This window comes from Furipterus horrens, unplaced genomic scaffold (assembly GCF_987537825.1).
Source record: "Furipterus horrens unplaced genomic scaffold, mFurHor1.1.pri manual_scaffold_11, whole genome shotgun sequence".
In the NCBI taxonomy this organism is placed as follows: Eukaryota; Metazoa; Chordata; class Mammalia; order Chiroptera; family Furipteridae; genus Furipterus; species Furipterus horrens.
Window position 1 is genome coordinate 101,496,909 of NW_028327181.1, and position 22,576 is coordinate 101,519,484.

Genomic DNA, 22,576 nt, shown 5'->3' on the forward strand with positions numbered 1-22,576 from the left:
GCTGTGGACTTTGTCTTCCCTTCCTTGACAGCGCTGTTAGTGCAAGAACAGACTGTGCCTTGTGTTGTCTTCCTGTGCATGTCATGAATCTTCTGGGGGAAGATTCTAGAGCCGCCACTGTTGTTAGATCCACCGTGTGACTGCAAGGATGTCGGCCCATGAAGTTGGAATACGACGGTGGTCTAGAATGTTGGCCCACCACAGGGACTTTACCGCTGACCCTCTGGCCTGTGTCATGGCAGTTACTCCACTGAGCTGCAGTGGGCTGTGTTTCTCCTGGAGCTTCCTGTTGGGGATTGCTTGCCTTCTTCTGCCGGCCCTGGGAATGAGGGCCAGCCCCTGTCTGTTTCTGCAGCTTAAGCTTCAGTGTGGTTGGTGTGTGGTTCTCCAAAGAGATACCCCTTACAGCAGCTTCCATGTCCGGATCTGCCTTCAGAGCACTGTGGTCTCTGCTACTTCAATTCATGGAGGTGATGTGGTAGGTGTCCCCTGTGGTTGCAGCCAGGAGCACTTTCGGCTCTCCCACTGTCCTTGGCTATGGGTGCTCGATATAGTTCTGGTTCAAGGGCACTCTATTGCCTGCGCCTTGCCTCTCTATGGGAAGGAGACACTGTTCCTTCTTGTCATTGTGTCCCGGCATTCTGGCAACCTGTGGCTCTCTCTCGCATTATTACCACCCGATTGGCTCCACTTTGAATGGGACTGCTGTGTGTATCTGTCAGCTCTGGGTTCCGATGGCTTCTCTTCCTTGACTCATGGAGATGTGGGGAGCCTGGGAAAAGTGACAGGTGACGGCCGTCCAATGGCCGTCTCTCCTGTGCTCCAAAAAAGGCCACCCCGGCCAAGTGCAGATGTCCCTGCTTTCGCCAAGACCCAAACTCAGGTCATCAGCGTTCCTAGGGAAGCACTTACTCCACTCATCCACCGCAGCATCAACTGAGCGCACAGCTGAAATACATGCTCTTGAGTATCTGTAGCACGACCCTGTTCAGGGCGAGCACCTCTGACAGCGCCTCTGTGCTGCCGTCTTGTGGACATTTTTGGGTTGCAAGGAACGCCGCTCTGCTGCCGTCCTGTGCCTTTCCATCCCTGGGGAGAGCCCCGTGATGCCGGCTGACGCCCGTGTCCCCTCCCCTTCGCTAGCGTTTGTCTTCCGTTTCTGCGCACAGGACTTCCGCTCCGTTCTTGTCCCGTGCCTGTCCTTTCCTCACCTGTGACTACTCTGGACAGAAAGGATTCTATGTTGCTGGATGTTGTTTTCCACTTGGTTCAGCTGAGCTAGAGTTGTCCGCGTTCCACGTCGACGTGCTTGGCAACGTTGCACTTCTGTGTCAGGCGATTGAATTTGCCTTTGTTCAATGCCTGTGAGGGCAGGGCTCTGCCCCATGGGTTTCCTGCTCTAAGACCGTTGCCCACCTTTCCTTTCTGAACCCCTGAGGATGGGATCCTCTTCGTAGGTTGGCTGTTACCTCACGTGGTTGCCGTCTGTTCTGCCATACACTGTGCTTGGGAGCGGTCCGCTTTGAATGTCCACTTCCTGGGAATCCCACCGGGAACCCTTGACGTTTCCGAATGCTGACAAAACCATACACCTGTAGGTGCGTGGCCCCATGCCATCTGCTCTTCTCTGAATGTCGCCTCATTACAATGCAAGTTGCCTTGGTAAAGGAGCTCAGGCCAGCAGGGTCCACAGCACTGTTGGTAGTGTGAAGAAATGCTGAGGGACTGTAAGAACGTTTTGGAGAGTAGTGCAGGAGGCTGGTCAGTTTCCAGAGGGGACAGTGCTCTGTGATCTAGGCCTGAACACGGTTTTCATGGTTCTGTACATGTACTGCCGCCAAGACAGTTATGATTCACTGTGCCGAACCTTGCATTCTATGATTTCTACTTGCATGTCACGGGACAGACTGTCACATGTGCACGACTGAAGAGGGAAACTCCCGTTGCCACCTTCCGTTCCCCGTGAGCGCATCAGAATGGACCGCAAGACAGTGTTTTACGGTTGTGCGATCCATGCCTGCTGTTCTCACTCCAGGGTGAGGCGGTCCTTAGGAAGAACGCGAGCTGTTGTGCAACTGTGGAAACACAGGCCCGGTTTTGCGAGGGAAACCGGTCCGTTCCCGGTGGTTCCTGTAGGCTGGGATGAGCTGCAAGTGCCTCTGCTACATGCCCAAGCTCAGCCTATGATAAGGTTCGGGCTGCATTTCTGACGGACCGCTTTCCTGCTGTGGGCATCCTGTAGAATGACAGCTTCGCTAAGGCTGTCTGCAGACTGGCATCATTTAGGCTCCTCGTATAACTGGAGTGTTACGGGTTGGGGTTCCGTCGCTCAGTGCGATGCCGATCGCTTCCTCTCACGGTGCCGCTTGCCTGCTTATCACTACACGGTCATCCTGTTGCGGGTACTGTTGTTCTGAGGTGGTCATTCCCAGTTTCCATGACTTTGGTCACTCTACAGGTATCCAGTGCCCTGTCTCCTTGCCAGGTTGTCTCAGATCACAGTTTACCAGAACATGGAACCTAGGTATGTGTAACACATCAGCAGGTTGCTATTTCTTTGTCATTACGTCTGCAGGTACTGGGTCAAAGACTGCTTGTTTTCAGTTATAATCTCATGTGTTACTTGTTACCTGGTGATCTGCTGCTGTTCCTGACATACCGCTCATGGATACCAGCTTATCCCTTGTTACATACCAGGTCCTAGGGTTTCGGCTCACAGGTTACCATGAGGTGGTCAGCGTGCCGGTATATTAGGAGGCCAAAATCTACAATTTTGGTATAGTGACTGGGTGTGGCGTAATTGGTGGCAGTACCTCCCCCGCAGCTGCAGGGGCTCCTGAATAATGCAAGGTAGGGATCTTTATGTTGCGGCCCCCCAAGGCCACCTTCTATGTCCGGGCAAAAATGCAGTAGTACCCCGAGCAGCATGATTACGTTCTTCCTGAACATGTCCTGAAATAGAAAATAAGGAAATGTTCCTCAGGGTAAATCCTTATCCCTGGGTTTAGTTGTGGTTATTTATTGTGTCAGGCTTGCTATTTATTTGTTTAACCGGACGTTCCGGTAGCCATCTGGCGGATTTCATTTCTTTACAGTAAATGCACACTGATCCCCGGCCCCAGATAAGTACTGTGTCTGGGCCATGCCAGGAATTAGTTAGTGGATCTTTCCACAAAACCGAAGCGAATTGCTTTTCAGTTTCGGTTTGCCAAAAGCGAGTGGCTGCAGACCGGCCACTGGCATCTAAATTTAAAAAATTGAGTATAAAGAGGGCACGGGAGAGGATGTTTCTTGGTGACCCCTCGTGGGATACCATTCCCCCTTTTTTATTTTATTTAAAGTAATTTTAAGAGTCTGATTTGCCCTTTCTACTATTCCTTGCCCTTGTGGATTATAAGGGATACCTGTAATGTGTTGGATGTTGAGACGTTTGCAAAAGTGAGAGAAATTAGAGCTAGCATATCCCGGCCTATTATTTGTTTTTATTTGTTGAGGACATCCTAATACTGTAAATGCGGCTAGCATATGGCTAATGACATGTTTGGTGGCTTTGCCCGTTTGAAGGGAGGCAAAGATGAATCCACTGAAGGTATCTATAGTGACATGTATGTACTTAAGATTGCCAAAGTCAGAAAAATGGGTAACATCTATTTGTCATAGGGCGTTAGGAATTAGTCGTGTAGGATTTACTCGTAGATGAGGGGTTGGTAAATAAATAGCACATGATGGGCAATTCTTTACTATTTGCCTAGTCTGTTCTTTTGTGATGTGATGCATAAGGCGTAATGTTTTTGCATTAAGGTGATGTAGTTGCTGGCTATTTTGTGCAGCAGCGAATTTGTCCCGAATGCTGTTATTGGCCACAAATAATCGAGAGACCTCGGGAGTTCGGGTGGCTAAATCAGCTTTTTGGTTTCCTTCAGCTAGAGGACCCGGTAATCCGGAATGAGCACGTAAGTGTCCAATGTAAAATGAATGTAACCTTTGAATGATTAATCTTTGTAATTGTCTAAACAGTTCTCCAGCATTGGAGGTGCTCTTTATTTGGCCAGCCATCTCTAGTAAGGGTACAGAATGTGCAATGTAAGCACTATCAGTATATATGTTAAGCGGACGGTCGGGGAAAGCAGAAAAAACCGCCAGCACTGCTTGCAGCTGTGTTATTTGAGCAGAGGTGCTTTTGGTCATAAATGATACCTTTTTATCTAGATATGTATAAGCTGCTTTGCCAGTGGACGATCCATCAGTGAATACTAACTAGGCATTTGCTATCGGCTGTGATGCCATGCGTAGGGGAAAAACAAACTCATGCCTGTTAGCGAACTCAATGAGTTTGTCTGGAGGACAATGATTATCTTACGTCCCCTTAAAGGAAGCTAGGGAAATGGGCTAAAAATCGGTAGTTTGTATGAGCCAATTAATTTGATCAAGGGTATAGGGTTGGATGATTATGTCTGGCTCCTTGCCAAAATAGCATTTACCCTGATCACGGCCTTTTATAATGAGCTCAGCTACAGATCGATAATATGGTTCAATGACCTTTTTTGGCGTGGCCGGTAGATGGATCCACATAAGAGGTGGTGTTTGCCAAAATACGGCAGTAGGGGAGAGTGTTGTTCTACATATGATAAATTTTAGAGGTTTGTCATAATTTATAAAAGTAGTAGTCTGGGAATGAATGGCATGCTCAACCTTGTGTATGATGTAGGATTAGCGTCCCCGTGAAGGATATCATATAGTGGCTTAAGTTCCCCTTTGCTAATTTTCAAATAGGGCATTAACCAATTAATGTCTCCTAGAAGTTTTTGGAAGTCATTCAGTGTCTTAAGTTTATCTAATCTTAATTCTAGTTTTTGTGAAGATACTTGGGACCCTCTCAGTTGAAAGCCTAGATAATTATACGGGTCCGTAAGTTGTACCTTGTCAGGAGCCATTGTTCTGTAAAGCAACGCGCATTTCATCATAGTATTTTAAAACTTGTATTCCTGCCTTGCCTGCAATTAATATATCATCCATATAATGTATTATATACATGTCAGGCCAGCGGTCTCTTATAGATTGTAGAGCTGTGGCTACAAAAGATTGACACAAAGTAGGACTATTTGCCATCCCTTGGGGCAGGACACGCCACTGAAATCTTTTCACGGGCGCCCTAAAATTTGTTTCTGGCAGGCTGAACGCAAAGCGCTTTAGATCTTCCGGATGTAAGGGAATGGTGAAAAAACAGTCTTTTAAATCTATGACTATTTTGAAATAGCCTAATGGTATGGCGACGGGTGAAGGGAGCCCTGGCTGTAGGGCTCCCATGAGTACCATAGTCCGATTCACTGCTTTCAGATCTTGTAGTAACCGCCATTTGCCTGACTTCTTTTTGATAACAAAAATAGGGGTGTTCCATGGTGAGTTACTGGGGACAATACGGCCAGCCTCGAGTTGCTCCTGTACCAACTGTTGTGCGGCTGACAATTTTTCACTAGTAAGAGGCCATTGATCGACCCATACCGGTTCATCAGAGAGCCAAGTAATTTTCTCAGCATGGGGCACAGGAGTGTCAATGGCCCCTAAGAAAAATGGCCTAAACCTGCTCTGTCATCTTTTGGAGGAGTGTTTATAGGTGCCGTTATACCTGTGTTATTCTTTCCTAGTCCCCGACCTGGTATGTATCCTGCTTTTAACATTTGGGCAGTGATAGTGTTGTTGGGACTCCCCATTATTAGCCCCATTTGAGATAGGAGGTCCCTTCCCCAAAGATTTATAGGTAGACCGGCTATAACATATGGTTGAATGGTCCCTTGGTTTCCCTCCTGATCTTTACAAGTTAACAATTTAGAGCTTCTCTCAGGGTTCTGACTTTGTCCTATTCCCCTTAAATGCGTTATGGTGGTATCTAAGGGCCAGGCTTCAGGCCAATCTTCTCTTTCTATAATTGTAACATCTGTACCAGTGTCTATTAGGCCAGAGAACTCCTTGGCGTCCAGCCATAGTAGCATAGAGGGTTTTTGTGCTGAAATAATTTTAGCCCAGAAAACGTCAGAGGATCCAAATCCTCGATCGCCTCTGTACTGCGAGACGGCAGTATTAGCAGTAGAGAGTAAAGGCAGGAGCAGTAATCGTGCAAATCTTTGGCCTTAAGCAACGGTGTTAATATGTTTAGGGGAGGAAACCATGACCTTGATTTCTCCGGCAAAATCATTATCTATGACTCCTGGGAGGACCTGCAGACCATTCATGGTGGAACTACTGCGGCCTATTATTAAACCAAAGGTATTTTCGGGAAGAGGGACGAATATTCCCGTGGGAAGAGCCCGAACTCCCATTTCTGGGGTTAATACCGTATGGGTGGAGGAACTGAGGTCCAATCCTGCGCTTCCTGCTGTGGCTCTGAGGAGGCCCGAAACGGATTGCTGGTTGGTGGAACAAAGCTTAGTGCCCCATAGATTTGTTTGGGTTTGCGGGCCTGGGCCTGGCCCCTCTTCCCGTTTCCCTGCATAGGTGGCAGGCTGTTGCCTTGGGCATCCGTTTTAGATTTACATCCCTTTGCCCAATGATTTCCCCTTTTGCATCTAGGACATAACCCCGGAGCTGGAGCTTTACTATTTGATTCTTTTTTCCCTTTGGAATTTCTTGCAAAATGACCAGTTTCTCCACAATTAAAACATTTGTTCTTCCCTTGTTGAGCTAGAAATTGTTTTACAGTAAAACCCTGCATCGCTGCAGCCACGGCGAGGCCTTGTTGGTAGGTCACTCCGATGTCAGAGCACAAGCGTATATATCCGCTTAAATCAGTTTTCTTTTTGTATGGCCTAATAGCTGCCCGGCAGGCAGCATTCGCATTTTCGAAAGCTAATTGTTTAACAATGTCTGTGCCAGCGTCGGTGCTACCAAAAATCCTACCAGCTGCAGTAACGAGTCTATGGACAAAATCTGCAAAAGGCTCATCTGGTCCTTGTTTAATGTTGGTGAGAGAGGAGCTCATATCACCCTTAGCGGGGAGCTTCCTCCATGCTCTTTTACCTGCTGCTTGAATTTGAGCAAAAAGTCCTGGATCATATTGCATTTGATTGTCACTAATTGCATAGTTGCCTTCTCCAATTAACATATCAAAATTCCACCCATTATTTGCCTGTATATTGCGCCTAGCAGTATCCTTACAGATTTCTACATATTCTGATTTCCAGAGGAGATAGTCTCCTCCAGCTAGGGTCGCTCGAGCCAAAGTTTGCCAATCACTTGGAGTGAGCCGCTGATCTGTGATCGAATCTAAGATGGCCATAGTGTAAGGAGCCGTGGCTCCGTATTGAGCTACTGCTGTTTTCAATTCTTTTATGACTTTGAAATCAAATCCAGTGTGGTGTCGCCAGGCCTGTCCCTGGGCGTCTACTGTTTCTGATACCGGAAATGCTTCCATTTCTTCTAAGCCTAGTATTGGGGTATTTTGGGGTATTTTGGGGGCTGCTCCTCTGACTGGGGGCCTCTGGCTCGGAGGGCCCTCCAGAGAAGGCTCAATTTCTTTTTTCTGCTTTCCTATTTTTAGCCCCTCTAATTGTCTTATTAATTCCTGATGTTCCTTCTCTAATTTTATTTGTTCTTTTAAATGTTCAATTTTGTCCCTCAGTTCTTTTCGAGGATCAAGGACAGGGTACGCAGAGGGGGGAGCAGAGGGTGAGGTATAGGGCAGTGGCCTTGTTTTCAGAGGTGGCCGTTCAGGGTTATGGTATTTGGCTGCCTCTTCTGCCAAGCGATCCCAATTAACCTGTCCCTCGTCAGAATGATTTGCAGTATATTCTGATAGGTCTGGATATGACTTCTTTTTTGATTTCACTGACACTTGTTTATGTGCCGCAGCTCCTCCTTCTGTAATCTGAAACTCTGACGGCTTAAAATTCGGACCGTCCTGTTTTTCTTTCGGTTTAAGTACTTCGTCCTCACCGTCATTTTCAAGAGATATTAAATTATCCTCCTCTCTGCTGTCATTTCCCTTATTTTTTCTACTCTCCTCCTTATGATCTGCCTTTAAGATATTTTGACCTTTTTCTACTACATCAGTTACTAAAGGATCACTATGCCTTTGAGATAGGAGTTCATCTATTAGATTCCAATAACAGAAGGCAGTTACAGGAACCTTCTCTGGACGAAACGTATCATAAAAGTCTTTTAAGGCATCTCCTACTCTTTTCCACCATCGCGGATTAATGTTCCCCTCGGCGGGGAACCAGGGACATAAGTCTTTGATGTAATCAAAATATTTCAACAATTGTTTTACTTTAACCTTAACTCCTCATGCCTTGAGAGCCTGTCCTAGCTGTTCAACAAAGAGCTCATGTCGGCTCATTTCTTGACCCATGATCGCCGTTCACTTACCGAGGTGAGGTCAACGCGGCAGGTTCCCACGTAGCCTTTTCCTCTTTTCTACTTGGCCGGCTCCTCGAACGGCGTCCTTCACTGAGTCCCCCGTTCTCGGGCCCCACGTTGGGCGCCAGTTGACCCGTCCCACAGGTCGAGCAACGAGGACCCTAGAGGGGGAGTGAGGATAAAGAAGGGACAAGAGAGACAAGGAGAGGACATAAGACAGTGCTCTGATCAAGTCTCCTTTATTCTTAGTCAAAACAGTATTATGGTTCAGGAGAAGAGGAATTTGTCATTCAGTGGGAACGCGGCTGCAACTTGGGCGTTATCTGGTAGATATGAGTTAAACTGCAGGACAACAATCCCAGGAACAGAAAGAGGGTCGTTGCCCTAGTAAGGAGTAAACAACTATTATGGGATGGTGAGGCCTTGCCAAGCAGAACTTTAGGATGCCAGTTAGTAAGACTTTAGCTGAGGAACTTTTTAGTTCCCCACACTCCGTTACCCTGCTAATCTCCATGTCACCCCACTCTCAGACCCCATAGGTTTCCACATAGACTTGCATGGGTTGCAGGATTTTTTCCTTCCTAAGCTGTTATGATGTCTGTAAAGGATCTGCTTCTTCTGTGTCTGCCAGTCCTTGGAATGACAATCAGCGCCTCTTAGAGGAGATGTACGATTTGGACACCGGTCGCTGTGTGGTTCCGGTTCCCTGAGTGTAGTGTGCTGAGCTTCTCCTGGGGTTCCCTGTCTTGCAAGTGTTTCTCCTGTGCCTCGGTCAGTTGGAAATGAGGGCTACGCAGTGTCTGTTTCGGCTGCAGATTCTCTCTCAGGTGCCTTTGGTACATGGCTGTCTATTGAAATTCCCCTTACAGCCTCTTGTCTGTGTGTCTTGGTCTTTTGAATACTGTGGTATGCACACTTGCACTTCTTCACGTGGATCTACTACGTCTTGCCCTCACTTGCGGCTAAGAGGGCTTTCCCACTGCAGACTCCCTGTTTCTGGACCGTCCTTTGCCATGAAACCTTGTTTGAAGACACTGTGCTGCCTAGGCCTTGCTGCTGCATGGGAAGGACCCCCTGTCCCTTGTGTTTCTCGTGTCATGGCGTTTTGGGAGTGTGTGACTCTGCCTTCCGTTACCATTCACTGGTTGGCTCTGGTTTCAGTAGGACTGATCTGCACGTCGCTTCACTCTCGGTCGTGATGTCTTCTCTTCCTGGACTTATGGAGAGGTGGGAAGGCTGGGAAAAGTGATAGGTGACAGGCACAAAATGGCCGTCTCTGCTGTGTTCCAAAAAGGCAAAAAACGGGCTACCGTGGGTGTTTGTGCTCTCACGAAGACCCGAACCCAGGTCTTTAGGGTTCCTGCAAAAGCAGTTCTTCCACTCGGCTACCGTTGCCTCAGCTGAGAACCCAGCTGAGACACATACTCTTCAGTGCTTCCCGAGCAGCCCCATTAAGCGCTAACACCTCTGACAGCGTCTCGGTGGTGCCTTTCTGTGGACATTCTTGGGAATCGCATCACAACAAAAGTTGCGATTTACACTCGTTTGTTGCGGTCCTGTCTGTTCCATTCCCTGCGGAGAGGTCTGTGAGGATGGCTGATGCCTCTTTCTCATCCCCGTTAAAAGGACATTTTGAAGAAGAAGTAGCGGCGGGAGCAGAAGAAAACTATGAAGGTTAAAATGACCACAAACTCCCAGCTACCAAGAACTGAATCTCAAGGATAGAAAGAAAGTCCAACTGGGCAAACCAAAACGGGGATAGAATCATAGGTATGGGGAATCACTGAAAGGGTTGCCGGCTGTGGGGAGGAAGGGGGAAGAAGGCGGAAAGGGAGCAGGGAGGAAGAGGCTGAACTGGTTGTTACAAAACAGACAGGGGGAAGTGAAGGGTCACCTAGGAAAGAGGGAAGCCAAAGAACTGACAGGCAAGACCCGTGGACATGAGCGGAGTGGGGCGGGGGTGGGATTGTTGAAGGGAAGAGGGGTACCGGGCGGAGGGAAGGGAAGGGAAAAACAATTTTGACTGCTGTAACGACATAACCAGCCACGTTTAAAAGAAAAAAAAAAGAAAGAAAACAGAGGAAAACTAGAAAAGAAGAGGAGGAAAAGGATAAGTGAGATCCGTCTGTCGTCGTCCCGCGAATGGTTGTCCTGTTTGACGGTAGGTCCCTGGGCCGGCCGCCCCGATTGTTCTAGGCCCTCCGGGGAGCCCGCGGCGGCCGCCACCGCCCGGCCGCCACCACCGCCCGGCCGCCGCCGCCGCCTGCCGAGAGGCCGAGATTTCCCTTCCGAGTCTCCCTTCTGCTGCCGCGGTGGCATCGTGTTGGCCAGGAGCTCCGAGGAGGACGTGGGATGCCGGGGTGAGATCGGTCCTGCGGGCGGGCGGCGGGGCACCGTGGCCGGCACGCCATCGGGATCCGTCCCGCTGCCGTGGCGGGAGGTTGTCGGACTCCAGCTGGCGGCCGCTTTGATAACGTTTCTTCCCTCCGGAGCCACGGTGGAGGAAAATGCGGCCGCGGTATCCGCGGTTCACTTCGGGAGGGCCGGCGCCTCCGGCGAAATCATGCCGTTGGCGGCTGGGCGTTGCCGCGCGGCCCACGGGCTGGAGATTGGACCTGCAGGACTATTGAGGGCGTAGCAGGCGGCGCCGTGTGAGGCCGCCGGCACGGGTCGACCAGCACTCGCCGGCGCTGCCCGGCTCCTCGCCCCCCCCTCCCCGCCCTCCGGGGGTGGAGGAGGGGCGCCGAGCGACCGGACCGTTGCCGGCCGGCCGCCGCGGGGGAACGGGAGAGGTTGGTGGCGCGCCGACCGCTCCGGAGGTGGCAACCGACTCGGGTGGCGTGGCGTGGGGCGGCCTGCCGGGGCCCCGTGGGCCCGGCCGCATTCGCTCCTGGGGCCGGCCCGCGGGCCGGCGGCGGCTCAGAGGCGTTTTTCTTCTAAGTCCCGATCCGATCCGGAAACGTGAGGGGGGCCGTGGCCGTGGTCTTCCGTGCCCCCGGGCGCATTCCCGCGTGGGTCCCGGTCAGCGGGCGCGACTTCCCCGCCGAGGTTTCCGAGTTCCCGCTCGGGAGGGCGGTGACCGGCAAGGGCCGTGGGCCGAGGCCCGCGGAGGCCGTGGTTGGCCGGGACGCGTGCACGCGTGGGTCTCGGGCATCGGACTCGGTTTCTGCCCACCCGGAAGTTTTCTCCCGAGTTCCCGCTACCGAGTCGGGGAGCGCGGTGAGCCGTGTCCTGCGTGTGGGCGTGGGTCGGGGGTCCCGGTCCCAGCAGGCATCCCGGTGGTATGATTTTCCAAGTCCCGATTTGGAAGCGCGTTTGTAGCGGCGCGGGCGGCCCTCTCCTCATGCTCACGCGTGTCCGCGGTCCCGTCACACGGGACTCGGTCCCTGCGGGTAGGTGGGGGAGGGGTTGACCAGATGGCCCCGGCATCGTTTTCTGACCCCCCCCCGCCCCCTTCTCTGGGGGTGATGGGGCGATACCCGGTGGCCTGTGGCCGCGCTTCCGTTCCGGGGCGTCCCGCTACCCGTGGCTGGGTCCCCGCTACCGGGAGCCGTTATTGTTCTGCCCCGAGGCGGCAGATTGTGCCACGAGATTAGTGTCGACACGCTGGCCGTCAGCGGGTCTACTGGGGCTCCTCGGCTGCGATTCTGAGCCCGGCTCTCGTTCCCGGTGCGGGGGAAGAGTCCAACGACTGACGCCCGAGCGGCCGTGCTCTCCGCCCGCTGCCCTCCCGGGCGCGGCGGTCCTTTCTCTTTCTTGCCTTGCCAGATCGATGTGGTGACGTCGCGCTCTCCCGGGCCGGCCCTAAGCCGCGCCGGACGAGGGACGGACATTCATGGCGAATGGGATCGCTCTTCTCGCTCCGCGTGCGGGCTCCTCTCCTCTCCTCCCCGTCCCGTGGCGGTGTGTGGAAGGGAAGGGGTGCGGAACCCGGCCTGACCTTCGGGGATCCTGCCTTCTCGCCTCGTGGCGCTGGCGGGCCCCGTGGTCGCCTTGACGCGGTGGACCCTCTCCACCTTGCCCCCGTGGCTGTGTCTCGCGAGCGTTCCCTCCCCGCGGTGGGGGGGGAGCCGCTGCGCTGAAACGCGCACGCGCCTTGCCCGGCCCTGTGTGGTGCCCCTGGAGCGCTCCGGGTTGTCCCTCAGGTGCCCGAGGCCAAGCCGGTGCTGTCGTTTTCCTGGTCCCGTCTGGAATCCCCCCGCCGGGATGCCCCCGCTGTAGCGGTGCGCCCGGGGAGTCGAGTCTGTGGTGGTCCATGGAAGGGGAGAATGCGGGCCCTCCCCCTTCCCACGCTGCTTTTTTACCCTGCCTACCGCGACCCGCGCCTCCCCCCGCCGAGTTGGGGGAGGGTCCCGCCGGGCCGGGCTGGTGTTCTGGCGCGGGGTCGCCCATGTGTGGTTTCTGCGCGTGCGGCTCTCCCGTGGCACTGGTGGGGCAGGGGGGCGGGCGGGCGGCCGCCCGCCCCCGGGCGTGCCCGGTTTCCCCGCCTCCGCTGCGATCCGCTCCTGAGTCGTGGCCGGCGTCGCGCCGCGCGGGGCACGGTTGGGAGCCGGTGTGCGTGCCTGAAGGTTGGGGCGTCCCCCTTGGGCTGCCGAGCCCCCCCGGGTCCGGTCCGGGTGGGGGTTTGACCGTTGTGTGTCCGGAGGAGACGTGGATGAACCACCCTCCCCACCGCGGCGCGTGTCGCGTGTGGTTCCCCGGGGGCAGGGGCCGGGCTTACGCGTTTGGGAGGAGGAGAGCTGCCGTGGTGTGTCTGTGTGCGCGCTCCGTAGGGCAGGCCGGCGTCGCGGGCGCCGTGGGGTCGCCCTGGCGGGCTGGTGTGGCGGTGGGATACCCGTGTCGTTTTCCTGGCGGCCCGTCCATGACTGAGGCCCCTACCGCCCCCACCTTGGAGGCCGCCTCCTCCCCCGCGCCCTTCTTCCCCGCCGGGTGCTGGTTGTCGCTGTCGCTCACTCACCTCCGCCTCCACCTGGTTGATTCTGCCAGTAGCATATGCTTGTCTCAGAGATTAAGCCATGCGTGTGTCAGTACGCACGGCCGTTACAGTGAAACTGCGAATGGCTCATTAAATCAGTGATGGTTCCTGTGGTCGCTCGCTCGTCTCCTACGTGGAGAACTTTGGCCATTCTCGAGTGAATAAATGCCGACGGGCGCTGGCCCCTCCAATGGGCGGGGAGAGGCGTCCTCCGTCCGCCTGGCTTCCCGCCTCGGCGTTGTCGCTCTCGCTCGCTCACCTCCGCCTCCACCTGGTTGATCCTGGCAGTAGCATATGCTTGTCTCAGAGATTAAGCCATGCGTGTGTCAGTACGCACGGCCGGTACAGTGAAACTGCGAATGGCTCATTAAATCAGTCATGGGTCCTCTGGTCGCTCGCTCGTCTCCTGCGTGGAGAACTTTGGCCATTCTCGAGCGAATACATGCCGACGGGCGCTGGCCCCTGCAATGGGCGGGGAGAGGCGTCCTCCGTCTGCCTGGCTTCCCGCCTCGGCGATGTCGCTCTCGCTCGCTCACCTCCGCCGCTACCTGGTTGATCCTGCCAGTAGCACATGCTTGTCTCAGAGATTAAGCCATGCGTGTGTCGGTACGCACAGCCGTTACAGTGAAACTGCGAATGGCTCATTAAATCAGTGATGGTTCTTGTGGTCGCTCGCTCGTCTCCTACGTGGAGAACTGTGGCCATTCTCGAGCGAATACATGCCAACGGGCTCTTGCCCCTCCAGTGGGCGGGGAGAGGCGTCCTCCGTCCGCCTGGCTTCCCGCCTCGGCGCTGTTGTTCTCGCTCGCTCACCTCCGCCAAGATCTGGTTGATCCTGCCAGTAGCATATGCTTGTCCCACAGATTAAGCCATGCGTGTGTCCGTACACACGGCCGGTACAGTGAAACTGCGAATGGCTCATTAAATCAGTCATGGCTCCTCTGGTCGCTCGCTCATCTCCTGCGTGGAGAACTTTGGCCATTCTCGAGTGAATACATGCCGACAGGCGCTGGCCCCTCCAATGGGCGGGGAGAGGCGTCCTCTGTCTGCCTGGCTTCCCGCCTCAGTGCTGTCGCTCTCGCTCGCTCACCTCCGCCACTATCTGGTTGATCCTGCCAGTAGCATATGCTTGTCTCAGAGATTAAGCCATGCGTGTGTCAGTACGCACGGCCGGTACAGTGAAACTGCGAATGGCTCATTAAATCAGTCATGGGTCCTCTGGTCGCTCGCTCGTCTCCTGCGTGGAGAACTTTGGCCATTCTCGAGCGAATACATGCCGACGGGCGCTGGCCCCTGCAATGGGCGGGGAGAGGCGTCCTCCGTCTGCCTGGCTTCCCGCCTCGGCGATGTCGCTCTCGCTCGCTCACCTCCGCCGCTACCTGGTTGATCCTGCCAGTAGCACATGCTTGTCTCAGAGATTAAGCCATGCGTGTGTCGGTACGCACAGCCGTTACAGTGAAACTGCGAATGGCTCATTAAATCAGTGATGGTTCTTGTGGTCGCTCGCTCGTCTCCTACGTGGAGAACTGTGGCCATTCTCGAGCGAATACATGCCAACGGGCTCTTGCCCCTCCAGTGGGCGGGGAGAGGCGTCCTCCGTCCGCCTGGCTTCCCGCCTCGGCGCTGTTGTTCTCGCTCGCTCACCTCCGCCAAGATCTGGTTGATCCTGCCAGTAGCATATGCTTGTCCCACAGATTAAGCCATGCGTGTGTCCGTACACACGGCCGGTACAGTGAAACTGCGAATGGCTCATTAAATCAGTCATGGCTCCTCTGGTCGCTCGCTCATCTCCTGCGTGGAGAACTTTGGCCATTCTCGAGTGAATACATGCCGACAGGCGCTGGCCCCTCCAATGGGCGGGGAGAGGCGTCCTCTGTCTGCCTGGCTTCCCGCCTCAGTGCTGTCGCTCTCGCTCGCTCACCTCCGCCACTATCTGGTTGATCCTGCCAGTAGCATATGCTTGTCTCAGAGATTAAGCCATGCGTGTGTCAGTACGCACGGCCGTTACAGTGAAACTGCGAATGGCTCATTAAATCAGTGATGGTTCCTGTGGTTGCTCGCTCGTCTCCTACGTGGAGAACTTTGGCCATTCTCGAGCGAATACATGCCGACGGGCGCTGGCCCCTGCAATGGGCGGGGAGAGGCGTCCTCCGTCTGCCTGGCTTCCCGCCTCGGCGATGTCGCTCTCGCTCGCTCACCTCCGCCTCTACCTGGTTGATCCTGCCAGTAGCACATGCTTGTCTCAGAGATTAAGCCATGCGTGTGTCGGTACGCACGGCCGTTACAGTGAAACTGCGAATGGCTCATTAAATCAGTGATGGTTCTTGTGGTCGCTCGCTCGTCTCCTACGTGGAGAACTGTGGCCATTCTCGAGCGAATACATGCCGACGGGCTCTTGCCCCTCCAGTGGGCGGGGAGAGGCGTCCTCCGTCCGCCTGGCTTCCCGCCTCGGCGCTGTCGCTCTCGCTCGCTCACCTCCGCCACTATCTGGTTGATCCTGCCAGTAGCATATGCTTGTCCCACAGATTAAGGCCTGCGTGTGTCAGTACGCACGGCCGGTACAGTGAAACTGCGAATGGCTCATTAAATCAGTCATGGGTCCTCTGGTCGCTCGCTCGTCTCCTGCGTGGAGAACTTTGGCCATTCTCGAGCGAATACATGCCGACGGGCGCTGGCCCCTGCAATGGGCGGGGAGAGGCGTCCTCCGTCTGCCTGGCTTCCCGCCTCGGCGATGTCGCTCTCGCTCGCTCACCTCCGCCGCTACCTGGTTGATCCTGCCAGTAGCACATGCTTGTCTCAGAGATTAAGCCATGCGTGTGTCGGTACGCACAGCCGTTACAGTGAAACTGCGAATGGCTCATTAAATCAGTGATGGTTCTTGTGGTCGCTCGCTCGTCTCCTACGTGGAGAACTGTGGCCATTCTCGAGCGAATACATGCCAACGGGCTCTTGCCCCTCCAGTGGGCGGGGAGAGGCGTCCTCCGTCCGCCTGGCTTCCCGCCTCGGCGCTGTTGTTCTCGCTCGCTCACCTCCGCCAAGATCTGGTTGATCCTGCCAGTAGCATATGCTTGTCCCACAGATTAAGCCATGCGTGTGTCCGTACACACGGCCGGTACAGTGAAACTGCGAATGGCTCATTAAATCAGTCATGGCTCCTCTGGTCGCTCGCTCATCTCCTGCGTGGAGAACTTTGGCCATTCTCGAGTGAATACATGCCGACAGGCGCTGGCCCCTCCAATGGGCGGGGAGAGGCGTCCTCTGTCTGCCTGGCTTCCCGCCTCAGTGCTGTCGCTCTCGCTCGCTCACCTCCGCCACTATCTGGTTGATCCTGCCAGTAGCATATGCTTGTCTCAGAGATTAAGCCATGCGTGTGTCAGTACGCACGGCCGTTACAGTGAAACTGCGAATGGCTCATTAAATCAGTGATGGTTCCTGTGGTTGCTCGCTCGTCTCCTACGTGGAGAACTTTGGCCATTCTCGAGCGAATACATGCCGACGGGCGCTGGCCCCTGCAATGGGCGGGGAGAGGCGTCCTCCGTCTGCCTGGCTTCCCGCCTCGGCGATGTCGCTCTCGCTCGCTCACCTCCGCCTCTACCTGGTTGATCCTGCCAGTAGCACATGCTTGTCTCAGAGATTAAGCCATGCGTGTGTCGGTACGCACGGCCGGTACAGTGAAACTGCGAATGGCTCATTAAATCAGTGATGGTTCTTGTGGTCGCTCGCTCGTCTCCTACGTGGAGAACTGTGGCCATTCTCGAGCGAATACATGCCGACGGGCTCTTGCCCCTCCAGTGGGCGGGGAGAGGCGTCCTCCGTCCGCCTGGCTTCCCGCCTCGGCGCTGTCGCTCTCGCTCGCTCACCTCCGCCACTATCTGGTTGATCCTGCCAGTAGCATATGCTTGTCCCACAGATTAAGGCCTGCGTGTGTCAGTACGCACGGCCGGTACAGTGAAACTGCGAATGGCTCATTAAATCAGTCATGGGTCCTCTGGTCGCTCGCTCGTCTCCTGCGTGGAGAACTTTGGCCATTCTCGAGCGAATACATGCCGACGGGCGCTGGCCCCTGCAATGGGCGGGGAGAGGCGTCCTCCGTCTGCCTGGCTTCCCGCCTCGGCGATGTCGCTCTCGCTCGCTCACCTCCGCCGCTACCTGGTTGATCCTGCCAGTAGCACATGCTTGTCTCAGAGATTAAGCCATGCGTGTGTCGGTACGCACAGCCGTTACAGTGAAACTGCGAATGGCTCATTAAATCAGTGATGGTTCTTGTGGTCGCTCGCTCGTCTCCTACGTGGAGAACTGTGGCCATTCTCGAGCGAATACATGCCAACGGGCTCTTGCCCCTCCAGTGGGCGGGGAGAGGCGTCCTCCGTCCGCCTGGCTTCCCGCCTCGGCGCTGTTGTTCTCGCTCGCTCACCTCCGCCAAGATCTGGTTGATCCTGCCAGTAGCATATGCTTGTCCCACAGATTAAGCCATGCGTGTGTCCGTACACACGGCCGGTACAGTGAAACTGCGAATGGCTCATTAAATCAGTCATGGCTCCTCTGGTCGCTCGCTCATCTCCTGCGTGGAGAACTTTGGCCATTCTCGAGTGAATACATGCCGACAGGCGCTGGCCCCTCCAATGGGCGGGGAGAGGCGTCCTCTGTCTGCCTGGCTTCCCGCCTCAGTGCTGTCGCTCTCGCTCGCTCACCTCCGCCACTATCTGGTTGATCCTGCCAGTAGCATATGCTTGTCTCAGAGATTAAGCCATGCGTGTGTCAGTACGCACGGCCGTTACAGTGAAACTGCGAATGGCTCATTAAATCAGTGATGGTTCCTGTGGTTGCTCGCTCGTCTCCTACGTGGAGAACTTTGGCCATTCTCGAGCGAATACATGCCGACGGGCGCTGGCCCCTGCAATGGGCGGGGAGAGGCGTCCTCCGTCTGCCTGGCTTCCCGCCTCGGCGATGTCGCTCTCGCTCGCTCACCTCCGCCTCTACCTGGTTGATCCTGCCAGTAGCACATGCTTGTCTCAGAGATTAAGCCATGCGTGTGTCGGTACGCACGGCCGGTACAGTGAAACTGCGAATGGCTCATTAAATCAGTCATGGCTCCTCTGGTCGCACGCTCGTCTCCTACGTGGAGAACTTTGGCCATTCTCGAGCGAATACATGCCGACGGGCGCTGGCCCCTGCAATGGGCGGGGAGAGGCGTCCTCCGTCTGCCTGGCTTCCCGCCTCGGCGATGTCGCTCTCGCTCGCTCACCTCCGCCTCTACCTGGTTGATCCTGCCAGTAGCACATGCTTGTCTCAGAGATTAAGCCATGCGTGTGTCGGTACGCACGGCCGTTACAGTGAAACTGCGAATGGCTCATTAAATCAGTGATGGTTCTTGTGGTCGCTCGCTCGTCTCCTACGTGGAGAACTGTGGCCATTCTCGAGCGAATACATGCCGACGGGCTCTTGCCCCTCCAGTGGGCGGGGAGAGGCGTCCTCCGTCCGCCTGGCTTCCCGCCTCGGCGCTGTTGCTCTCACTCGCTCACCTCCGCCACTATCTGGTTGATCCTGCCAGTAGCATATGCTTGTCCCACAGATTAAGGCCTGCGTGTGTCAGTACGCACGGCCGGTACAGTGAAACTGCGAATGGCTCATTAAATCAGTCATGGCTCCTCTGGTCGCTCGCTCATCTCCTGCGTGGAGAACTTTGGCCATTCTCGAGTGAATACATGCCGATGGGCGTTGACCCCCCAGGGGGCGGCTGAGGCGTCCGCCGTCCGCCTGGCTTCCCGCCTCGGCGCTGTCGCTCTCGCTCGCTCACCTCTGCCACTATCTGGTTGATCCTGCCAGTAGCATATGCTTGTCTCAGAGATTAAGCCATGCGTGTGTCAGTACGCACGGCCATTACAGTGAAACTGCGAATGGCTCATTAAATCAATGATGGTTCCTGTGGTCGCTCGCTCGTCTCCTAGGTGGAGAACTGTGGCCATTCTCGGGCTAATACATGCCGATGGGCGTTGACCCCCCAGGGGGCGGCTGAGGCGTCCGCCGTCCGCCTGGCTTCCCGCCTCAGCGCTGTCGCTCAACTCGCTCACCTCCGCCACTATCTGGTTGATCCTGCCAGTAGCATATTCTTGTCCCAGAGATGAAGCCATGCGTGTGTCAGTACGCATGGCCGGTACAGTGAAACTGCGAATGGCTCATTAAATCAGTGATGGTTCCTCTGGTCGCTCGCTCGTCTCCTGCGTGGAGAACTTTGGCCATTCTCGAGCGAATACATGCCGACGGGCACTGGCCCCTCCATTGGGCGGGGAGAGGTGTCCTCCGTCCGCCTGGCTTCCCGCCTCGGCGATTTCGCTCTCGCTCGCTCACCTCCGCCACTATCTGATTGATCCTGCCAGTAGCATATGCTTGTCTCAGAGATTAAGCCATGCGTGTGTCAGTACGCACGGCCGTTACAGTGAAACTGCGAATGGCTCATTAAATCAGTGATGGTTCCTGTGGTCGCTCGCTCGTCTCCTACGTGGAGAACTTTGGCCATTCTTGAGCGAATACATGCCGACGGGCGCTTGCCCCTCCAGTGGGCGTGGAGAGGCGTCCTCCGTTCGCCTGGCTTCCCGCCTCGGCGCTGTCGCTCTCGCTCGCTCATGTCCGCCGCTACCTGGTTGATCCTGCCAGTAGCGTGTTCTTGTCCCAGAGATTAAGCCATGCGTGTGTCAGTATGCACGGCCGGTACAGTGAAATTGCGAATGGCTCATTAAATCAGTTATTTTTCCTGTGGTCGCTCGCTCGTCTCCTACGTGGAGAACTGTGGCCATTCTCGAGCTAATACATGCCGACGGGCGCTGATCCCCCTCGCAGGGGGGATGTGTGTATTTATCAGACCAATACCAACCCGGTCAGCCTCCCCTTGGCCGCCACCCCCTCCCCGCGGGGGTGGGGGCCCGGGGAGCTAGGGCGCCGGCAGCTGTGGTGACTCTAGATAACGTCGGGCCGATCGCACGCCCTCCGTGGCGCGGACGACGCATTCAAACGTCTGCCCTATCAACTTTTGGTGGTAGTCGCCGTGTCTCCCATGGTGAGCACGGGTGACGCGGAATTACGGTTCGATTACGCAGAGGGAGCCTGCGAAACGGCTACCACATCCAAGGAAGGCAGCAAGCACGCAAATTACCCACTCCCGACCCGGGGAGGTAGTGACGAAAAATAAGAATACAGGACTGTTTCGAGGCCCTGTAATGAAATGAGTTCACTTTAAATCCTTTAACGAGGATTCATTGGAGGGCAAGTCTGGTGCCAGCAGCCCCGGTAATTCCAGGTACAAATTGCGTATATTAAAGTTGCTGGAGTTAAAAAGCTCATATTTGGATTTTGGGAGCGGGCGGGTGGTCCGCCGCGAGGCGAGCCACCGCCCGTCGCCTCTCGGCGCTCCCTCGATGCTCTTAGCTGAGTGGCTCTTGGGGCCCGAAGCGTTTACTTTGAAAAAGTTAGAGTGTTCAAAGCAGGCCCGAGCCGCCTGGATACCGCAGCTAGGAATAATGGAATAGGACCGCGGTTCTATTTTGTTGGTTTTCGGAACTGAGGCCATGATTAAGAGGGACGGCCGGGGGCATTCGTATTGCGCCGCTAGAGGTGAAATTCTTGGACCGGCGCAAGACGGACCAGAGCGAAAGCATTTGCCAAGAATGTTTTCATTAATCCAGAACGAAAGTCGGAGGTTCGAAGACGGTCAGATACCGTCGTATTTACGACCAGAAACGATGCCAACCGCCGATGCGGCGGCGTGATTCCCATGACCCGCCGGGGAGTTTCCGGGAAACCAAAGTCTTTGGGTTCCGGGGGGAGTATGGTTGCAAAGCTGAAACTTAAAGGAGTTGACGGAAGGGCATCACCAGGAGTGGAGCCTGCGGCTTAATTTGAGTCAACACGGGAAACCTCACCCGGCCCGGACACAGACAGGATCGAGAGATCGATAGCTGTTTCTCGATTCCGTGGGTGGTGGTGCATGCCCGTTCTAAGTTCGTGGAGCAATCTGTCCGGTTAATTCCGATAACGAACGAGACTCTGGCGTGCTAATAAGTTATGCGACCCCGAGCGGTCGGCGTCCCCCAACCTCTTGGAGGGACAAGTGGCATTCAGCCACCGGAGATTGAGCAATAACAGGTCTGTGACGCCCTTAGATGTGTGGGGCTGCACGCTCGCTACACTGACTGGCTCAGCATGTGCCTACCCTCCGCCAGCAGGTGCGGGTAACCCGTTGAAGCCCATTCGTGATGGGGATCGGGGATTGCAATTATTCCCCACGGAGGAGGAGTTGTCAGTAAGTGCGTGTCATAAGCTTGAGTTGATTAAGTCCCTGGCCTTTGTGCACAGCGCCCGTCGCTACTACCGATCAGATGGTTTAGTGAGGCTCTCGGACCGGCCCCGCTGAGGTTGACCCACGGCCTCGGCGGAGCGGTGAGAAGAGTGCCGAACTTGACTGTCTAGAGGAAGTAAAAGTCGTTACAAGGTTTCCGTAGGTGGAGCTGCGGAAGGATCATGGACGTGGAAAGCGAGACAGAGAGCGGAGGAGTCAGTTCCTCCCTCTCGTGGGCTTTGTTCCCCGCGTGGACGTGGGTTTTTGGCCACGTGCGTGTGCGGGCCGACCGCCGTTGGCGGCCCGCGAGAGTCTCGGAGAGAGAGCGAGCAGAAGGGGAGTGTAGGCGCAGGGGAGGAGAACGGGGTGCTCAGGGAGGGCCGTGCGTGCCTCAGGGCGTCCCGGCCGGTTGCACCCCCATTGCCCGCCCGCCTGTGTGTCCGCTCGTCCCGCCGCGTCTCGTCCAACCTCGACCCGCCGCTCCCGGCGCTACAGTGGGCGTGCGGCTCCCGTTCCGTGTTTCGGGTCTCCCGGCGTCATCGCCCCCCCGCCGGCTGTGCCGGCCCCTCCCCTTCCCCCGACCGTGCCTCCCTGCTCACAATCCCGCTTCCCACCGCAGCCCCTCGCCTGCCAGCGCGGCGATAGGGGCCTGGGCTGCGCGGGTTTGCGGGGAGGCGCGGAGGGGTGTGGGTGCGGCGTTCGGTGGTTGGGGGGTTGTGGGGGATGTCCGGGTAGGCCCGGGATGCGTGAGGCGGGGAAAGGTGGCGACGTCATCGCGGTTGGGCGGCGGTTGTGTCGCCCGCTCCGTGGGTGTGTGGGGCGTGCCGCGTCCGTTCTCTCCGGCACGGCAACCCCCGCCGCTCGCTCTCCTCCACCCTTTCCAGGTACCTAGCGCGTTCCGGCGCGGAGGTTTAAAG

General features: G+C 55.6%; 1 pseudogene; it reads left to right on the plus strand.

Annotated features, from left to right (window-relative positions):
• The first annotated feature begins 19,961 nt into the window (after window positions 1-19,961).
• On the plus strand, window positions 19,962-21,845 carry LOC149999137 (18S ribosomal RNA; annotated as a pseudogene).
• Window positions 21,846-22,576: the final 731 nt, after the last annotated feature.